Source organism: Patagioenas fasciata, chromosome 5 (genome assembly GCF_037038585.1).
Source record: "Patagioenas fasciata isolate bPatFas1 chromosome 5, bPatFas1.hap1, whole genome shotgun sequence".
NCBI classification, from domain to species: Eukaryota; Metazoa; Chordata; class Aves; order Columbiformes; family Columbidae; genus Patagioenas; species Patagioenas fasciata.
Window position 1 is genome coordinate 15,821,185 of NC_092524.1, and position 12,683 is coordinate 15,833,867.

Genomic DNA, 12,683 nt, shown 5'->3' on the forward strand with positions numbered 1-12,683 from the left:
ATGTCAGGCCTTTGTCACCCAAAATAGGCTTTTATCTTCTTTTTCCACATGTGATACATGGAATTTTTTTCCCCCCTCTTTGTTTCCTAGTTGCTCTCTCACCAAAGACATGCAGGCCTAGTTGAGCTGTGGTTGAGGCAGGCAACTAAGAGGCAGCTCTGGAGGCTCCCCATACAGTGTTGGGATGCTCTCCCTTCTCTGCCCACTGCAATGCTGTGTGTGTAGGATCTAGGAGAGCCACTATTGAGCAGTTATGTCTGAAGTTGGTATTGTGGCCCAGGCTATCACATTTGCATCTTCAGTGACTGGATTGAGTGGGCTCTCCCTCCAACTTACCTGCATGGAGCAGGCATGTATGGATCCTGTGTGAAAACAAGATATGCAGTGTTAGTGAGAAGGGCCTGTGATCCACCTCAAGATCTCAGCTGGGGTGATTTTATGAGTCTTGATTAGATGAGTTTTGATCCATGTGTGCGTTACAAATCTCAGGAAAGAAAAAACAAGACTATTTTTACACACGTGCTTGTACCACCAGAATTATAGCATGTACTGAAGTGTAGTACATGCTTCAGGTCTTGTCTGGTTTTGAGGTTTAGGGCTGATTTGTGCATGGTGTGGTGGGAGGAGACTCAGGCTGTTGCCAGTAGCATTTTTGTTCAGATAAGGCTTGTGCTTTGCAGATACAGTCTCCACTTGTGGAATAACCTCCTCTTCCTGTGCTCTCTTTCATGTTGTGGGGCAGTCCTGGCATATGCAAACTTCAGATGAAACTAAGTTGTGGTCCAACTGCTTATGATAACCAGGAGAGATAGTTCAGAGTAAAACCTGTCCTGTAACTTGATTCCCCAATCTGGATTCATCTGCAGTCTCGTTAATTACAGTTCATAAGTTTGGATCTTTGTGAAAAACATGAGCCCATCAGCAGTCTGGGAGAAATCAGCCTGGTGTTAAAGCCATTGGCCCATGTGCTGTGTGGGAGCCTGGAGGAGACAGGTTGTCTGAGGGCCTTTACCAAGCATGATGGAAGATTAATAGGGTTGAGGTATTATGGGTTATCACATTGCTCCTAAGTGTGGCCCCAGCGGAGTGGGATATTTTTAATGTGGTCACTGAGGTTGTTGAGTTCTGACTAACAAGTGTCAGAGCTCAGTTTCATTCTCATGGGTCTTCTGTGTTCCAAGGCAAACTGGAGGGCTTTTAACCTTCTCAGAACTTGAGTTCAATATTTGTGTTTTTTCTCATAGCTAACACCTAAACCTACAGGAGACAGTAGTCTTGTGCTGCTTCAGTGTAATTGTTACTAACTAATATCACAGAGGAAACACAAGATACTAAGAATGATTTTGGCAGCAAAGTACGTGAAGAACAGACTTTCATTTGTACTTTTAATTTCTAAATATGTTTTTTTCCTTTTAGATTTGAAATCTTTCCTATATCAGTTAATTTCAGGTAAGAAAGGGTGGGTTAATGAGGATTTAGTTTTTTGGTTTTGTTCTTATCTCACCATTCTTTTGTTCTCTAGGTTAGCTTTATGTGCACAAGTTGCTTCTGTGGAAGGAGACCTACAAACTCAACCAACTCCACCATCCTTTTTTTTTTTTAAAGGTATGAACGTAAATGCTTCCTTCCCCTTCACTGGAAGGCAGAGCATGAGAACTGTATAATTCTCAAAGTGAGTGGCAGAGGGAAGTGGATGTGTCACTGTTAATGACAGGCTATCCAGCACTGAAGGGCACACAAGAGTAGCTTTTTCTGAGCAAGTCTTCAGTGCCCTGCTTGGAAATGTCATCTGAGGCCCCTTTTCATATGACAACATCCCTTTCCAGTAAGTTGAAGGAAACCCAGCAGCTCTTCTTATTTCCGGGACAAGACGTGGAGGAAAGAGTGTATTTCTGGGAAGATAAGTAAAAGCCTCATCTCCAAGCATAATTTATGGGTAAAAAGGGGATTTTTCTCACCCTCTCATGTCAATATAGGTTGTAGTTCATTGGCTGTGTCATGTCGAAAGCTTGAAAAGTCTGCTAAGACTCTAATTAGCTTGATCAGAGTTGAATTTGATAAAGCTATTCATACCATACTATTTTCTTATGCGTCCTAACGTAGTGTCAGAGGCGTGCCAGTGAAATTAGGCCTTCATTTTTGGGGATAAATGAAAACCCAGTGCTATACCTCTAAATATTCACCTTTTGTGGGCCTAGCCCTGATATTTTTACCCTTGCCCCAGCACTGTCACATCACTGGTCCTTTGCAAACCCTGTATAATTCAGTTGTAGGTCCAGAAAGTCTTCCCCCATTTATCGGTCTACAGGAGAGGGTCAAGATGTTCTAAGGTGTGAGCAAAAATCACCTACCAGCCCAAAAGAGAAAATAATAACTAGTTTGTTAGACTTCTGTTTTGGGGGAAGAGGACCAGCAACAAGTGTGCAATCACTGTTTCACTCTCGGTGCTAATGCATTAGCACTTATATTGTGTTTTCTGCTTGACCTTGGGCAGGGAGTTGTTTGCCATGTGAAGCATTTGCTCATACCTTTCTAAAGCCAGGAAGTTTTCAATGTCTAACTGTGCCAGAGTTTGAGTCAGCTTCAAGCAACACTCCTAAAACCTTTAATGGACTCTGAAAGATGGTGAGAGCTCAGCGGCTCATCATCCCATCCCAGGGCTTTCTTTTGCAGGGATGCCCTCTGCAAGTGCATCTCTCCATCTGCTCTGAGGTTATTGCTCCTTCTGGTTAGACAGAAGCTGCGCAGTCAGACCTCCAAGCCATGGGGACGGATGTTAGTGTCTGATACCTCATGGGGCCTGTGGAGTGAGGTCCTTTTGGTTGCAGTGAGGCACACAGGTGTTAGTGGAATATCTCTGGCTGACGTCAATCCCAGAATCATCTTTTTGTGCTGTAGCTCTCAGCTGATAGAGTCCTTATTGGTGTAAAATGTCATATGGACTGGAAGCAGCTCACAGCTCTCATCTGAGAAGGTTATGTTTCACCAATGGCATGAGTTTCCTTGTTTTCATAATATTGGTGAACCTGTTTTAAATTTCACTGGGACAACAAGAAATGTGGACTGATAACCTGAGAGCATCCAGTAGCTGCATCTGTGTGAGCAGATTTATAGTTAATGAAATGGCAAAGCTTGTGACCAAACTCCTGAGGAGTAATGATGGAGCTCCTCTTCAGCACTCTGTGTATTATGCAAACAATATTGCAAGCAATAGGTTGCTGTGAGGAAACAGTTTGATTCCTTTTTTTATTTAATACACTTTATTTTAATTTTTTTTTTTGGCACTTAGAAAGTTGTTCCTGCTGGGGTGGAACAGGATGGTGTAGTCTAAGTTGTTGCTTGTTGACTTATCCTTCCACAACTCTGAGGAAAATGTACTGCAGGCTTTGCTCCATCTGGCTAAATTCCCCATCTTCTCTCAGGCACAAACTGAATTAAGGAAAAAAAGCTATTTTCTACAGTCTGACTGTTGCTACTCGATCAGAAGCTGTTAGAAACCTTTTTAAACATGGATCTCAAAGTTGATTTCATGTGAGGTACAAATGGGCACTAGAAAGCAATACCTTTGCAGCTAAGGGTTGAAAGTGGTGTTGATTTTTTCCCATCTTTGGAACATTAACATGGCCTGTGTCTCGGGCAGACTTACTTGGTAATAAACACTTCCATGTGTTATTCCAGTGTCTGAATTAGCAGCAGCACTCTTGGAGATCTTGGCTTACTCTTGAGAATTAAAATGTAGAAAATCAGAGTCTGAATTTTGCCAGCGCATCTACGACCAGCTCCAAGGTGGGATGTGACTCCTTTAGCTTTGTGAATTCACCCTCCTTTGTTCTGTATATGTGGAACTTGCTGAAAAGTAAATCTGCTTTTCCTCAATCTGCATTATAAAAGGAAGCTCTTTTATTATGTGTCTGTGTTTGTTTTCTCTGGACCCCTCCAAGCACACAATCTCCAAACTGTAACTACTGTGGAACAAAGGCTCCTCTCCCCTTTTGTCTCTTTGTGCCAGCACTGGGTTTTAAGCCCCTTCAGGGTGATAAGAGTGGTGCTGAGCAGAGACACCACGCACAACCCTAACCTGGTGTCTGGGCTCCCATCCAGGCACTGGCAATAAAGAGCATCTCATCAGCTTTGCGGATGGAAGAGCTTGGGAAACAAAGCACTGTTTTAGCAGGTGTATGAGTTCAAACAAAATGGAGTGAAACTGTCAGCCCTTTCCCCAGACAGACTGGTGACTTGAGGTCAGTACTGGGTCTGGACACTCCCTTTAGGAGCCTGGGAGTCCAGAGATACATCTCTCAGCTGACTCAGTCTGCTCCTCAAGGCTGAGATAGATCTGTTGCAGTGGTAGGGTTTATTGGTTAGCTGCCAAAGTGTATGCTGTTGTGTCAACAGGGAGAGGTCCCACATGAAGATATACAAAAATTGAATTGCCTCTGTGCTCATGTCACAAAATGTGAAGCTGTCTAGCATGGAGCTCTGGGGAAAATGGTTGTTGGGGACCTCAGAAATCTGTAAGCTGCGCTGCTGAGCCTGTCGGCTGCAGGAGCTGAAAGGTCTAACATCTGTACGGTTGCAAGCTGGTAGGAAGCATGAGACAGTATTGCTGCCTTGGCCTCTCCTGTCATCCCCCTCCATTGCAGCTCAGTCCAGTCTCAAGATGAATCCAAAATATAGATACAAACTGACAAATTTCTGAGTGAACAGTGCTCTTCCCTGCAACCCTCTGCTGTTTCTGCACCAGCTTTAAGTGAGAAATGTTTAAATGCATTTAGTAGGGACTTAGCTGCTTTATTTCTTTTCCTCCTCTGTTCTTCTCAGAAATAGGCAGTGAGTGGTTGGATCATGGTGTTGCTATGGTGAGTTTGAAGATACACCTTTGATCATAGTTGATAAACGCCAGCCAGCATATTAATTCCAAGCTGCCCATATGGTTCCAAACCAAAATACTTCTCTCTTGCTGCTCTTCATTTTGTTGAACACTTGGCCTGCTAGCTCACAGACTACTGGGTCTTGTTGTGCTGCTCTAAGAAATGGGATCAGGTTTGATTTTTCCTTTTCTCATTGGAGCAGCAGCAGGCAGAATTAAAGCTGAGTTTCTTTTCATTTGTGAGAGTAGTGGTCAGGTCACTGTCTTCCTCAGAGCTGCCAGATCTTTAAGACTGGAGGTAAAGAGTCCATTAGGAGATGGGAGGAGAAAGACTGTGCAGAGAAACACAAGGTACCGCAAGGGTGGACTCAGTGATTTGAATTGCTTATACCTCTTTCGCTTGCTTTTTCAGTCTTCCTGTTGCACCATTTGCTCATACTGAAGTGCATGTATTTGCAGAAGTGATTTCCCTGAAATCAGGGGCCTTCTCATGTGAACAATTGTTTGCTGATGTGAGTGAATTGCATAGTCAAGCATTTGTACTGATCTATTCTTTAAGGGTGGGTAAGTGTTGCGCTGCTCAGTATCGACTCCTCTGGCCAATTCAGCAGCTGAATTAATTGGAAGGAAAAATCCGTTTTGATTTTCCTGTGGTAGCAGCTGCAAGAAAAGACCCTGCTGATAGACACTGCAGTGCATGCAGGTTAGTGTCACACTCTGGTGTGCCCTTGATGTCGAAATGTCAGGAGAGAAAAATGAAGGCTTTAGAGGGCTCATAGGGAGGAATCGGAAAGTTTTCCTCGTTAAACTGTGGGAATGAGTGTTTGCACCCTGAGCGCGTGAGAACCAGGTGGGACCAGTTGCCAAGAAATGGTGTTTCCAAATAAGCAAACACTTCATGTTTGGAACTTAAAGCATCTGGTAGCTTCTCAGCAGGAGTGAAACAGCAGGTAAGTGAGGTCGCCTGGCTTAAGATCAGCCTGTTTTTAGGTGAAGCATCTTAGTAAAGGAGTAACTGTTGTCAGTAATGAACATGAGAAGTGCCGTTTCTGCTCATGGACTTGAGGATTGTTACCAGAGGGCTTTGCTGAGGTAGCTGGCTTCAGGTAATCTCCTGTAGATTTAGCTATTTAACATGAACTTCTGGGTATGTGAAATGAGATGCTGAGGTTCCTCTCCTGAATGTCAGTAGCAGAATTTCTGCTACAGACAGAGGAGACAAGGTCAGATGGTTTTGTCTCAACAAGCACTATTAAGTCTACAAAATGATTCAAACAGAAGTGTGCCTGGAGTGGCAGCTCATCCCATCTGCCTTATTTATGTTGGCCAAAGAAGAGACCATAGCTCCAAAGCTGTACTACACCACTTGAGTCTTCTCACTGAATTGAAAGCAAAAGCCCTGCTGGAGTCAACGGAGCTTGGGCATGACCTGATTTTAGGCAAATCTCAGTTATTAATGTATTTTACAACTTGCCTGTGTTATTTGGAGGTGATGCAGGAATGACTGGATTCATGCATAAGCGGGAGCAAGTACTGTAATTCAGAAACACCATAAAAAATCAGCATTTTCCTTGCTGTTTGGGGGAAGTCTGGCCCACTGATGTAGCAATGCTACTCTGCAGCAAGGTTTGGCTGGGTGGCAGTTTTGTGGCCTTTGGCTTTATTTGTTCTGCAGTGGCTAAATGCCTCCTACCTATGAAAATATTCTGCTGTCCTGTGTGGTTTTATACAAATATAATTGAAAAGCGAAGTGACAGGGAATGTGATGCTCTGTTATTTTCTGTGATTTATTCTCTGGTTTATCCAGCAAGGCAGCCTACGTATCCGAGAAAACCATCTGAATATCTGCGTGAGCAGAGATCAGATAACAGTCTGACATGGCTTGTTGAGCTGGAGCGCATAATCAGCTATTAGAAGATTATATTAGGAAATATGATTTACGAAGAGACTCTCTTCAGTGGGTTTTGAGTCTTTTGTCAGTTCTAGGAGAATATTCAAGAAGAAGTTTGCAATATCGGTCTAATCCTTTTGGTTTTATTTTTCATTTTTATGTGCTTGTTTTTCTGCCAAGCAATTGCCCACTGCAACTGTTTGCTAGGACTTGCTTATCTAGGGTTCTGTTATTATCCTGGTTGAATATTATTATTTACTTGTATGATAATACCTACAGCGTGTAATCTAGGATCAAAGCTCCATTGTGCTAGATATTACATAGACCTGGTTTATTAAAGGTGAGTATTTGCTGTCCTAGGAATGTGTTAGCTTACCTTATGATATCAAGAAGGGACAGAAAAAGGTAGCAGGAAAACATTCACGTGCAATATAATAAGCAATCGTCCCTGTACTCCACCTGTCTTGTTTTGAAATGGCAAAGGTTTGTGCCTTAAAAAAAAAAAAAAATATATATATATATATAGCGGATAGAAAATGTTGTTTTCCCCAGCAAAACAGCAATTATCAAAGTGTTTTCATTTTTGTTTCCTCTGCACAATATTTGCAGTGCTTTTTCAGAGCAGAATGGGTTTTACTGTTATTTGCAAGACTGCAGCCAGCTTCACCAATCAGTGAGCACAAGAGGCTTGTTTAAACAGAAATTAGGAAATCCCAGGTAGGAAGTTTGCATGACAAACTTGAGTCAAATATATAATCCTCTGAATTAAAACCTGGCCTGAGCTTCTAGAAAGTCTAGCCCTAGTCTATATTCTACAAGCTTCCACATCTTCTGACCACTTCTGCAAAGCAGTTGGCAAAGCTCCCATTACTGGGCAAAGTCCTACTTGGCATAAGTCGGCCACAATTGTGTTACAAGAGGCAGCATCACGGACCTTAAAGGGATTAAACTGATATAGTTTTTGGATAAATCTGGGTATTTGTCATATGCTGGACAGTAGGCTTGGAGCTGGCTCGTTGATGTGCAGCCCCACCAAGAAGGACTGACCGTAGGGTCACTGTGGACATGATATTAAGGATGAGCTGACATTATGAACAAGGCAAACTACTCTCTGGTCTGCACTACAAGGAGCATTGCCAGCAGATTGAAGGAGATTCACGTTTTCTTCTACCCTTTGATGCCTCCCCTTACCTCAAGGGAGTTGTGGACAAGCTGGAGGAGCCCAAACCTGCTGACCACATTCAGTGTGCACGAAAAGCTATAGCAGTGAGTTGGAGACTTTTTCAGAGCACCACAAAGTGAAAGCTGAATGCATCCCAGCAAGCATGAAGTTTTGGAATTTCCCCTCTTGTGGGAATGGAGGCTTTAAATGTTGTCTTCCTCATCTTAAATGCCTTCTCAGCAGTTCTGCCTGTACCAGTGGGATTTGTCCACCCAGGTCTGGTGGTGTCCTTGATAAAAATCAGTTTTGCGTAATCAGCCTCAATAGGAGGGTGCCTAAAGCACTCTGGGGTCAGGTTTGTTTTGTTTGTTGTCTTGTTTTGGGATTTTTTTTTTGAACAACAGTTTGTTTCTCCTGCCAGCAAGGAGGCAAACATCTCTTCCACCTTGGAACTGTGCAGCCTGCACTTCTGTTTTTCTGCTGGCTCCCATTCTTGGCTTCGTGTTGTTGCTGCTACTGGTGAGCTTAATTTCAGAGATGTGCCAGGCTTAGCAGCCAGATCCAAATTTAGGTCTCTCCGCCTTTAAACAGAACAGAAGGCATTTTGGAGAGTAGCTATTCAGAACAGCTAATAACAGAAACTTATTGGCTGCACATGAGACCACACAGCATCCCTGGGCCCAGCCATGCTGGGCACTTGGCTTTTCTTTTACGCCTTCATTGCTTGCCATGGTGATGGCCCTAAGTGACAGTGGTCCCAGGGAGAAGTTGAGAGCAGAAGCTTCCAGCCAGGCTTGATGTGGGACCAGAGTTACTTTACTTCTTCAAACTCTGAAGCACCTCATCCCACCCAGGCCTATTTCCTTGCTTAACTTATGTGCTGGTCTCTGGATGTATCTCCTCTCTTCTTTGTATCCAAGTGAAATGTTGGTGTAGTGAGTTTATTCCAGCCTGGCAGGGAAAGATGTTTCCTGAGCAGAAGATGGCATAAAAGGGTGGAGCAGGGACAATTTCCCTAATGCAGACTGGATTAGTGTATACTTTTGGAAGGACTGTAGCCAGGAGGGCTGTATGACATAGCTTTTAGGCTGCTTTGAATTGCAGAACGATTGAAGATATGAGCGGGCACATTTTAAGAATCAGAGAGCTATTTCTGGCTTGTTTGGATGGTGTTGAGAAGCAAGAGGGAAAGAGCTGAAAATGAACAGGCTGCTGAGAAACCTAATGTGGCATATAACTAATTGCAAGACAAATGTTGTCTTGTATGTGTGTTAATTATTTTAAAATTGACTGGCAGTTAACTGCTTATTACTTGAAGTACTTTGTCTTCAGGTTTAACATCTAAACTGTAAGGGAATTCACAGCTCTCTCCAGTTGACTAGAAGCACATTTTAAAAGGTAGCCCGCAAGCTTGCAGTTACTTAACTCTACTTATGCTCTTTGGTAATACAGTAATGGTAAACGTGTAACTCCAGCAGTCTACTTGTAGGTGTGTCTGGTTACTTTATTTCGTTCTTCTTTGATTTTTAAGTAGCTAATATTTGAGTAACAAAAGCTGAGCAAAAGTATTGCATTTATTGCTTTATTTATATCAAGCCTCCTTCACTTTTTTTCATTAAAGGGCTTTAAGCCTGGCAGCCTGCTGGGTTGCGTAAGGGCTGTGCCAGGTGTGTAGCACCCTGTGGCACAGCTGCCAGCTACTGCACCCACCTTCCTCTCCTTCCAGAAACACTCACCTGGCTCTGAAGTGTCTGCATTTGGACCTGGTCGGGGTCTTTTGACAGTTCTTTATGTGGCTTCTTGAATGCACGTGTTCAGCCAGAAAGTAATGAAACTGGCTTTGAATCTTGCCTCACATGCTGCAGATCTGTGGGAGGAAGATGGTAGCAGAAAGATTTCCAACATTGCATATATGTCTTGAGTGGAATTAAACTGCTATAAAATGAGCTGCTGCCACGGGAACTATGTAGTAATGACTTTGGGGTGCTGAAGGATGGTCAGTCAGGATGTGGGAGAGTAGCTGCCTGGACCTTTATCTCCTGTGCCTTTGTTTCTAGTTTTGGCATCGTGTTCCTGCTCATGGCCTTAACATTAGTGAGTACGACATGGGAAGGAGCTAAGGATGCTTTTAGGACTCTGAGGCATTTCAGTGCAGTGATAAATGGCAGAAATGACTCCTAAACTGCCCTTTGTGAAGAATCTCACCCTTGTGTTCGGTACCAGTTGGTCTCTGCTGCTTTTTCCTGTGCTTAAATGATTGCTGCTGAGGGTACCATTGTGAAAAGGAGCTGGGATCATCGCTGATTATTCTTTATCAGCAACTGCTCTCCTTGGGGACTTGTGGTAGATCAGATAAAGGAACAGAGTCCCAGAGTCCTCCCCCTAAACTTCAGGCTCTTCAGTGAGGTGTGAAGGGTATGGGGCTCTTGCTGGTCTCCAGGCATCTCTCAAGGGTAATTCTGTGCAGGAGTACCTGGAATAAGATTTTGTAAATCTGGACCTAAATGTGTCATCTTTAAGCAATCAGCTCCATCCCCAGCCTAATTCAGCAGGGAGCAGAGAAACACCTTTTTTCTCTTTTAGAGTCTGACACTGACTTTGCTGGTGTTTCTATCCTTAGTTCAGTAATACCTCAGCCATTCATTAAGCTAACAAACTAGTCATGATTTCAATTTATGTGGCTGGAATTTAATTTTGCACAAGCCTGGTGCACAGGAAGTCTAAAAACACTTGTGTGATTGCCTTTCAGTGGGCTAGCTGGTATTTATGCCATGATACTGTTATTACTAGCAGGGCCACACTAATGCCTTCCTGCTCAAACCTGTCTAGGAATCTATTACTGGGGTGGCCTACTTCCAAATTGCAAAGAGGAGTAAAAGCTTATCAGACAACATAAATGGTGATAACTTCAGCAAATGCTTTCTGTGTAAGGAGACTGATATTTTAAGTGTCTCAACAAATTGATAATAATGATCAGCAATTCTTTACCATCCTTCACAAAGAAACAGGTCTTTAATGAAAGAAGCGATTAAATGCAGCCACCTTCTGGACTAACTAATGCAGATTTTCCCTGTTGTTCTGTAAGTTAACTATTTGACCTACAAGTCACATTTAATGAGCTTTCTGCTTCTAAACCAGCAAAGAGTCTGCAATGAAGCTGGGAAAATGTGACCAGCATTTATATAAAGTGCATATTGCAGTTTTCAAATTACACAGGACAAAGTTGTGATTTCTTTGTAGTGGAAAGGGGGTAAAGATGAGCAATAATTCTGCAGCAGCTGCTGCTCCTGTTGTGCTGTTGGCTCATCTTACAGGTAGTGACTGCAGAATGAACATCAGCCGGTTCCCTAATGCAACATATGGAAAGAATATCAGCTTGGATGTCTGTGTACATCCTGACTCTGGATTCATAGATGGGAGGAAGAGATCCAAGTTGAAGGTAAAAATGAATGCAGTGTTATGTAGAAGCTTCAGTGTACGGCTCCGTTTACTTTGCTAGAGGAGACAATATTAATGTGGTTTATATGGTGACCCTGAATAGTTTCACCTGCCCAGCTGCAAGATGATCAGACTTAAAGCCATGATTGAGTAGGGAAACCCAGGCAGCGGTTTCGAGATCCAGTGCCCTGTTTAATAACAAAGCTCAGTTTCCTGATTCAGTCTCCCCCTGAGCCTCTGTAAACTTCTTGCACATGTAGTGTCCTTTCACAGGGCAATCCTACTTGCATAAAGAACAGGGATGCTGTTGGCTTCACTTAGTAGATCCAAGGTCCTGCCTTAGAAAAGACAGAAAGCCATCAGTTGTAATCCACGCTGATCCCAGTGATCCTTTCACAGACCTCTGTTTAGTCTGCCGAAGTCAGGTGTTTTGTAGACTAACAAGTCCCAGACTATTCAGTCATTCCTAATATAAAGCAATACCTTGAATCATTCTTGGTGTCTCTCCATGAGCATATTCCAGCTCTAATTTATCTCCTCTGAGGTGAGAGGACCAGAACTTCGTGTAGTATTCAAAGAGTGGATTAGCTATGGATTTATAATGCTGTCTTCCCTCCACCAGTGTGGGTCCTAATGAAACTTCACTGATGTCCTCCTTCCACTAGGAACTGAGCTATCCTATGTTTCCTAATTTGTAAACAGTTGGTTTCTTATGCAAGGACTTCCCTTCTTATCCTGCAGCTTTTAGCTTTCAAGAGCTTTAGATGAAAGTCTTTGTCACAACTCTTCTTGAAATCCAGATTATGCGAGATAAATCACTTTTATCCATTTGGTTGGATAAAATCCTGACATATTGCAAGAACTCCAAGAGGCTGGAAAGGCAGGACTCCCCCTTACAGCAGCTGTGTTGACTCTGCAATGAGCTTGAATTTATGTAGGTATCGGTTGTCCTTTATTAGAGATTTCGCAATGTTGCCAGATATAAGCTTTAGTCATATAGGCCTGTAGTTCCCTAGATCCTGCTGAAATCTTTTCTAAAGGCTTCACGTTTTTCATTTTCCAGTAATCCAGCTGTGTCAACTATGAGTATTCTTAAAATATTTGAGTGAATGCTATCTAGTCCTGATTTGTTACTGTTGCTTTTTCACGTTTGTACCAGAAGTCCTGTGATCAGTTCAATTTCAGATAGATCCTGGAAAGGCTCCACTGTGAGAACCTCTCCAGTTTGTGTTTCTCTTGCAATTAGATCTAGGTAGGTTTTAATGACTATGGTTTTTGTTAATTACTTGAAACAGCTTTAGATTAATTCCTGCTATAAAGAG

The 12,683-nt window shown here is 42.8% G+C and overlaps 1 protein-coding gene across 4 annotated transcripts in view; it reads left to right on the forward strand.

Annotated features, from left to right (window-relative positions):
- Positions 1–12,683, forward strand: part of OSBPL5 (oxysterol binding protein like 5) — a 182,641-nt gene that overhangs the window by 58,573 nt on the left and 111,385 nt on the right. Inside the window, exon 1 of one of the 4 annotated variants that reach the window (XM_071808960.1) lies at positions 1,523–1,605. The exons of the other annotated variants lie outside the window; for them this stretch is intronic. The gene's annotated coding sequence lies outside the window, so the exon portion shown is untranslated. Of the gene's footprint in view, positions 1–1,522; positions 1,606–12,683 lie in introns of those variants that run through there. 4 annotated transcript variants of the gene reach the window in all.